Here is a 7,428-nt window from a genome sequence, read left to right as displayed (position 1 = left end):
AATGCCCCAATTTCCACTGTTTCTCCATTTCTCATTAATAATCACTAGATTTTTACACTTTGGAATATCTATTGTTCCCATCATGAACTTAAGTGCTTTAAATTGATTGGACTCTTCTGAGTTCCCGTGCCGTCTAGGAAGAAAAGCCTCAGCTTAATATTTCCCGTCCATTAGCCACCTAAACATTTTATGTAGGTGCATCTCCATTTTACTGTTGGCTGAGAGGCCTAGGGAGGTTTTGTATCTTTTTCAAAGTGAGTTGTAATTTAAATGGGTGAGCTGGGATCTGAACGCAGATTTACGTCACTTCAAAGTCCTTCGCCTTGCCACTACTCATTCAACCTCGGATATTGTTTTACCTCTAGATTCTGGTTTACTGAGTTCATGACAGACACCTCACTAGTTTCCTTTCACTAGAAAGCCCCCTGGGGATAAAATGACTCTTCTTGCCTGGACCAAGGCAGCAGTTTCCTTCAGTCTTTCTGCAGTCGATACACTTTTCATTTTCATCCTCCATGTGGCCATGGAATTAGAATTTCTTTCAAGTGCATTACCTGGCCAAATTGTTTCCCACCTTAAAACCAGCAGTGGAGGGCTGGCCTGGTGGCTCAGGTGGTTAGAGCTCCATGCTCCTAACTCCGAAGGCTGCCGGTTCGATTCCCACATGGGCCAGTGGTCTCTCAACCACAAGGTTGCCAGTTCAATCCCTTGAGTCCCGCAAGGAATGGTGGGCTCCGCCCCCTGCAACTAAGATTGAACACGGCACCTTGAGCTGAGCTGCCACTGAGCTCCCGGATGGCTCCGTTGGAATGCGTCCTCTCAACCACAAGGTTGCCGGTTCTACTCCCGCAATGGATGGTGGGCTGTGGCCCCTGCAACTAGAAAACGGCAACTGGAGCTGGAGCTGAGCTGCGCCCTCCACAACTAAGACGGAAAGGACAACAACTTGAAGCTGAATGGCACCCTCCACAACTAAGATTGAAAGGACAACAACTTGACTTGGAAAAAAAAAAAAAAGGCCTGGAAGTACACACTGTTCCCCAATAAAGTCCTGTTCCCCTTCCCCAAAAAAATCTTTAAAAAACAAAACAAAACAAAAAAAAACCAGCAGTGGAATTAGATTATGGTGTTATGGAGAAAGAAGTTTTGGTGGTACGCATGAAGGAGTTCAAAGACTGCCAGGCAACTGTATTAACATGTCAATACGTTCAGATTGACCGGAGGATACTACTTGGGTAGATAAGGCTTAAAATATAAAAGGAAACAGGAAAGTGTAAGTACAGTCAAAATAAATGTTGCCAGCTTCCATATGCTGAGGGTTGGGAGTGGGGCCACAGTTAGCTGATGAAAACATTGAAGGAGGGTTCACATCAGACCTTCAGAACGCAGCCGCCTCACTTGAAGTCCACTCTTACATGGGTCTAGAATGGTTTTGCAGATAGTTTAGTCCAGATGACATGTGGACCACCTCAACCGAACTGAATGAGTGCTATCAGTCTTTAACAATGTGACTACAGAATCAGGACAGGAGCACGGAAGGTTCTCATTTATCTCTCTTGCCTCCCCAAGCTAAACAGCCTGCCCCAGTACAGCTTCTTCAGAGAGCTATGTGACTAGAACAAGCGTCAGTTACTCAACTGGCCATCAGGGCCTATCCTGATGACTAATACCACCAGCCACCCCAGCAATAATTCCAGCTATTGCTATGCCAATAGAATGTTCTTGAGCAGCTAGAAGTTTCTATGGTTTTTGTAACATTCACTTCACTCTTCACCACAGTGAGGCTATTGGATTAAAATGGGTTACTCCTAGAAGAGGTTAGAATTTGGAGATATTAATCCAAGGTGTTTTTGTTTTTCCAGTTGCTCTACCCCCATATCTAATCACACCAAGTTCCTCCCCATCCCACCCCTACCCCAGAGGCTGTTGTCAGCTGCTTGCAGTTTCACCTTAGTTCACAAAGCAGCTGTGAAAGCAGTCTGGGCCTGAGGCTTTGACTCCAAACCATGCCATGTGAACGTCTTCTATGGCTCAGGAGAAGTAGAAGAGAGAGTAGTGTGGCAGAAGGGGAAGTTCCCTCATGGCATCTAGTGCGGGGAAAACTGGCAAGGAGAATCCATCTACTTTTCTCCAGCCATGGCAAGGGTGAAATCTTAATTCAGCTACATATTGTTACATAGCCGTGAAGTAAAGATCTGAAATGTTTTGTTAAACACATGGTCTTTCTTTGGCCTGATTTTATGCTATACCTCTTGCCTTTTGCTTATTTGCTGACTTTTTTTAGCTTAAATCGTCACATCAAAAAATGCATATCATAATTTGGGGAACGTACAGAGGGATAGTGGATGGGAGGAGGGGGGTTCACACAGTGTGAGGGATATAAATGATAAACGTCTAAGTTTTGCTTTGTCTTGTGCACCTGAAACTAATAAAATGCATATCAAAAAACTATATAAAAGTACATATCGTTTTCCACACTGATCAAGCTTTGGCAGCACACCTGTAAAGAACTCAGGACACATCAGTGCACTGCTGTATGCTCACTGATAATCTAATAATTCAAAGAGCTAAATGTAACATCCAGTCCTCTCCATGACCTGGCCCTCTTCAGTTCATATCCACACACCCCTTACTTTGAACTTTCCTGACAATAGCATTGAATTTTGAGTCTATGCCTTGGCCCCAAGTTGAGACCCCCAACTCTTCTGGAATGTCCCTGCCCCTGGAATATGTTCCTGCTCCTACTTATCTTTTAAGAACCCCTCAGGGAGTGTTTTCTGATTTCTATTTCCAGCTCTGGTCTGCACAAGGTCTCCCATCTCTTGAGTTCCCATGATATCCTGTGTAAACCTTTTATCATTGCACTTATTCTGTCCTGTATGCTTACCTATTTGTCTACATTGCTAGATTATGAATTCCGTAAAAACAGAAAATGTGTTTAAGTATCTTTGTGTTCCCAGGACCTAACTTGGTAACTAGTACAAACTAAGCACCAAATAAATGAAGGAATGAATGAACAGGAGATTGAGTGATTTGTTCATGGTCTACTAGCCAGGAACTGTCAGAATTTAAAGTGGAATACAAATCTTGACTACAATTCCTGTTCTTGCAGTAGTACCATGCTGCTGCTTGTGAGAAACAATAAACATTGTTGCTTGTGATGAGCAAGGGCAAACAAAATTCGCTTAAGAACAACAAAAACAAAGATGCAGTACATACCTATTACAAAATTTTTTCAGACGTTTTCTGGAATTGTTTGATTAGAGCTAGATGGAATTAATAAAGATAATTTTTATAGGAAAAATGAAGCTATAAGAAAACGCTAGACTAGTTCAGAGGAACAAAGGTACTGCGAGAGAAAATCACCTTTGTGAAGGCTCCAAGGACCAGTGAAGTAACACGAGAAGCTACCGGATGTGGCCTGTATCTGAGCCGAAGTGTGTGTGGGGGGGCCCCTTTCTATTATTGAGAACAACTTGGAATAAGGACTGGGTAGCAGCACATGATCTTTAGATACAGCCAGCGAGGAGTCAAAGGCTCTTCGGTCGCATCTTCTGGTTTCTCAGCCGAGACTCAGGCTTGCTTGAAATAGAAGGATGGCTGGCTCATTTTTATCAGTGATCTTTAGAGACACAGATTTGAGTAATCAATTATTTATCTGCTTGTTTTCAGCAACCTGATGACCAGGCTCGTTTCCTGGAAAGCTCTGATGTTTCCATCACATGGCCACAGGGAAGCAGACCCACGGCTTGAATGTATTGCGCACATTTCCCAGTGTAAATGGTGAAAGTCCAGGATTAGGAAATGGAAAGTGGCTGATCTATCTCTGGCAGAAAGTCCTGCTCACTTAGTCAAAGCTGCTCTCTCTTGACTCCCCTCCTACTCTTTAGACATTTCAGATCGATGAATGTAGCCAAGCCCAAGCCCAGCTCAGCTGTGAGGCATTTAGAAGGACAATGGAAGTGAGACGTGGGTCCTGAAGGCTCAGAAAGTTTAATTTGCCTAAGATGCACAATGCAGGGCTTTAGACCAACAACCTTCTGACATCAAAGTCCTTGCTTTTTCCATAATATCACGAAGCCATGTGACAGTTTTGAGACCTTATTCCCAGAATGACAGAGTAAATGTATCTTTAGCTGATTCCCAATCTATATGCATCCAGTTTTCACAGTCCTTGAAGGAGAGAGAATCAGACACAAGGGCAGCCTTGAGAAAAAACAACTTGGCGTGATAGAAAGAAGTGCTGTGCTCTTGCTGCCGGGGCTGCCTATGTCCAGGACAATTCTATTTGAGCTCCAAGTAGATAACCCTTTTTATGGTCACAATGAAAACAGGAAACTTCATTTCCTTCAGAAGGGTTGGTTTTGCAACCTTTTTTTCTGGGTTGAAGTTACAGCATTACTTAATTCTAAAGTCTGATTTGATTCTGCCCCCCACCCACAGACATGACCACTTCCTTACCCCCAGGTTTCTAAATTACCTGATGGGACTCAGCTCATCCATTTACTGTGACTCTTACAGTATCCTGCTCTTGGTGCAGTATTAAGGTCATTTTAACAATACCTCTGAGCCAGTGGAAGCTTCCTTCTTGTCCTCTTGCTCCAAATCTCAAAAATCCCACAGCTTAAAAAGGAGTTGGAACCATGGAATGCTGGGAACCTTGTCAGCTCCCTGCTGAAGGGTCCCATTTCCTAGGTCCTTTCTGTACTCAGGCTCTGAAGGGTGGCCCACAGGGAATAGAAGGAAGTCATCTGAGCCTTGTGACCCTACCCTGCCCCCTTCATCACCAAGGCTGGGTTGGGATTTTTATATAATAAAATGCAGGGAGAATGCAGTAGCTTGTGCAGAGGGCTGAGGGGGCAGCCCTGAGACCTTGACATCTCTTTGCACTCAGGAGTCTGGCTTTGAGACCCAGCACTGCTCTTCTTTTATGCTGACTGCTGCCAACAACAAAAAGTCCTTCTCTCCTCTCAGGGCTGCCAGACCTAAGAAAGGGGCCTATTCACAACTGAGTTGTCCTTCCCTCCCTGGGGCGTGAGGCAGCAAAGCTGAGGAAAGGACCTGAGAACAGCTGCTGCCCTCCTATCCTGTCTGAACACTCATGGTGTTGAGGAGTCAAAGGTTAAGCCCTTGAGACCTTGCAAAAGGGAAGGATCCCTTCTGGGTTTATTTGAATAGATTTCTCCCAAGAGTTGCCAGGAGAAAGGGAGCAAACAAATATTGATAGTTCATAGTTGTTGGCCCCAAAGCAATGGTTCTCAAAATTCATTATCCATAGCAAACTTCTGGAGTACTTGCTAAAATACAGATTCCTGGGCTCCATCCCTCAGAGACTGTGATTCAGTAACTGTAAGTAGTGTCTGGATGTGCATTTTAAACAGGCCTAGAGGCACATTTTGCCCCAAAGCCTAAGAGCTAGACTTGGAATACTTCTCCCTGGACTCCTCATCCCCAGCCTGGACTTATTCAATACAGTCACAGCACCAACCAGCCTATAGCAGACTCTGTGAGCCTCAACTTGTGTCTCTCACAACTCCCAGGAAAGTTCCTGGCACATGGTAGACCAGTTACTTAACATCAGGTTAAGTGGGGAGCTCAAACTCAGGGTGTGAGTATTTCTTAGAGTTCCAGATTTACTGGCAAGATGAGGAGGGTCATGATGAGGGAGAAAGTAAAGTCCAGTTGTAACATGGAAATCCTACATTGACTCTCTAAATTGGGCACCTCCTGTTATCCTGAGGGTCCTCCAATTCAGGTTTGTCTAGATGTGCTGGAAAGAAGCTCAGGAGACTGGACCAAAGCTCAGGAGACTTGAGTCTAGTGAGCTATTCATGAGCTGACCTTTTCTGGCTTTCACTCCACCTATCTGTAAAATGAGGGGTTTGCTCAGGAGTCTGCTAAGGTTCTCTTTGTTCTCTTTTGATCTTTCTACGGTTCTCGAGCCCCTGCAGCTTGCCTCTGGTCTTCATCCTCAAGTATGAATGCTGGGACAGGGGCCAGGTCTAATTCTCCCACTCACCATTTGCCCAGTATAAATAGAGCAGTACCTGGCACATAGTAGGTGCCCATTCGATATTTATTGCAGAAATGAATAAAATAATTGGTCATAGTGAAAGAGTTCTCATTGAAACAATGCCCAGGTAATGAGGCATGGGCAGCAGCTGAGACTGCTGGAATCTTGTGAGAGAGAACTTTGACAAGCCACTGGCCCAGGTGGCTTCATTCGGGTGTCTGATGGAGGTGGACATAGTACATTTCTTTTTCTTTAAACATATCTAGCTTGTCTTGTACAATATCTAGTTTGTAAAAGAAATTCATGTTCATTGTATAAAATTTATAATTTTTTTTTGAATTTATAAATTTTTAAAAGGTATAAAAAATGAAAAACCACCCACAATACAGCAATTGTTTTTTTCTTTTGGGGGGTACTTTTTTATACTTTTGGAGTTAAAGGAAAATGATACGTTATTTTGAAAGCCACCTGTATGTAATTCAAAGATAATCATTGCTAAATTTTTATGATTTTTTTCAACTTTTTAAATACATGTCTATGTAATTGGAAACCATAGTATTTATGTAGTGTGACGTTGTGAATTCTCTGCTTACATGTCCCTTAAAGTCTTAAGCATCATCTTTGATGGCTTTGTGATAATAGTGCATTTAACCACTTCCTCATTATGGACATTTAAGCTGTTTTCTTTATGCTTTATATTATAAATACCACAGTGATAAGGACAGCTGCCTACATAGTTTTATCTGTATTTCCCTAGGACAGAGTCCTAGAGGCGGAATTACTGGGTCAAAGAGTATAAAGCTCTTAAAGCTTTTGAAACAGTGACAAAATAATTTGTAGAAAAGTTTTCACCAATTTACACTGAAAATCACTATCGTTCATGAGCTTTGTAGCTGCCTCTGAGAGAAGAGGAGAAAGCCCGGCAATCTTTAAGGCCTCTCTGAAGCTGTGTGGCCGCTGCAAGGGGAAGTGAGAATTCACAAGGGTTCTATTTGCAGTTCAGCGTCAGCTATCCCTCCACCGGCAGGGCGGCAGTGTGACCATGCTGTTTCCTAATTCTTCGTTTCTTAAGATCCCAGGAGAAAACAAAAATGGCCCAGGGGTGGAGGATGTTAGTGATAATGGCAGTAGGCATGGGAGTCGGGGGGGGGGGGGGGGGAAATCCCATCCCTAAGTTTGAGCAGAGAGAAGAATTTGTTAACAAGAATCCGACACTGGGAGATCCTTCACGGAAACATCCGTCTATTCTAAAGTGAGCTTCCAGAGCGGGGCAGGATAATGAAAGAGGAGGCAGTAGAGGGATAGGAGTTGAAGGCTTCCAGCGGGAGAATGCAGCCCCTTTAAGGCCCAATACGGAACCTGGCTCTTTAAATCTGTGTCAGTTTCTCCTGACGTCAGCCGGCGGGCTGGCTGCT

The sequence above is a fragment of the Rhinolophus sinicus genome, chromosome 14, assembly GCF_057876585.1.
Source record: "Rhinolophus sinicus isolate RSI-liver-muscle chromosome 14, RSI-T2T, whole genome shotgun sequence".
Classification (NCBI taxonomy): domain Eukaryota; kingdom Metazoa; phylum Chordata; class Mammalia; order Chiroptera; family Rhinolophidae; genus Rhinolophus; species Rhinolophus sinicus.
Note: the sequence above shows the minus strand (reverse complement) of the source record.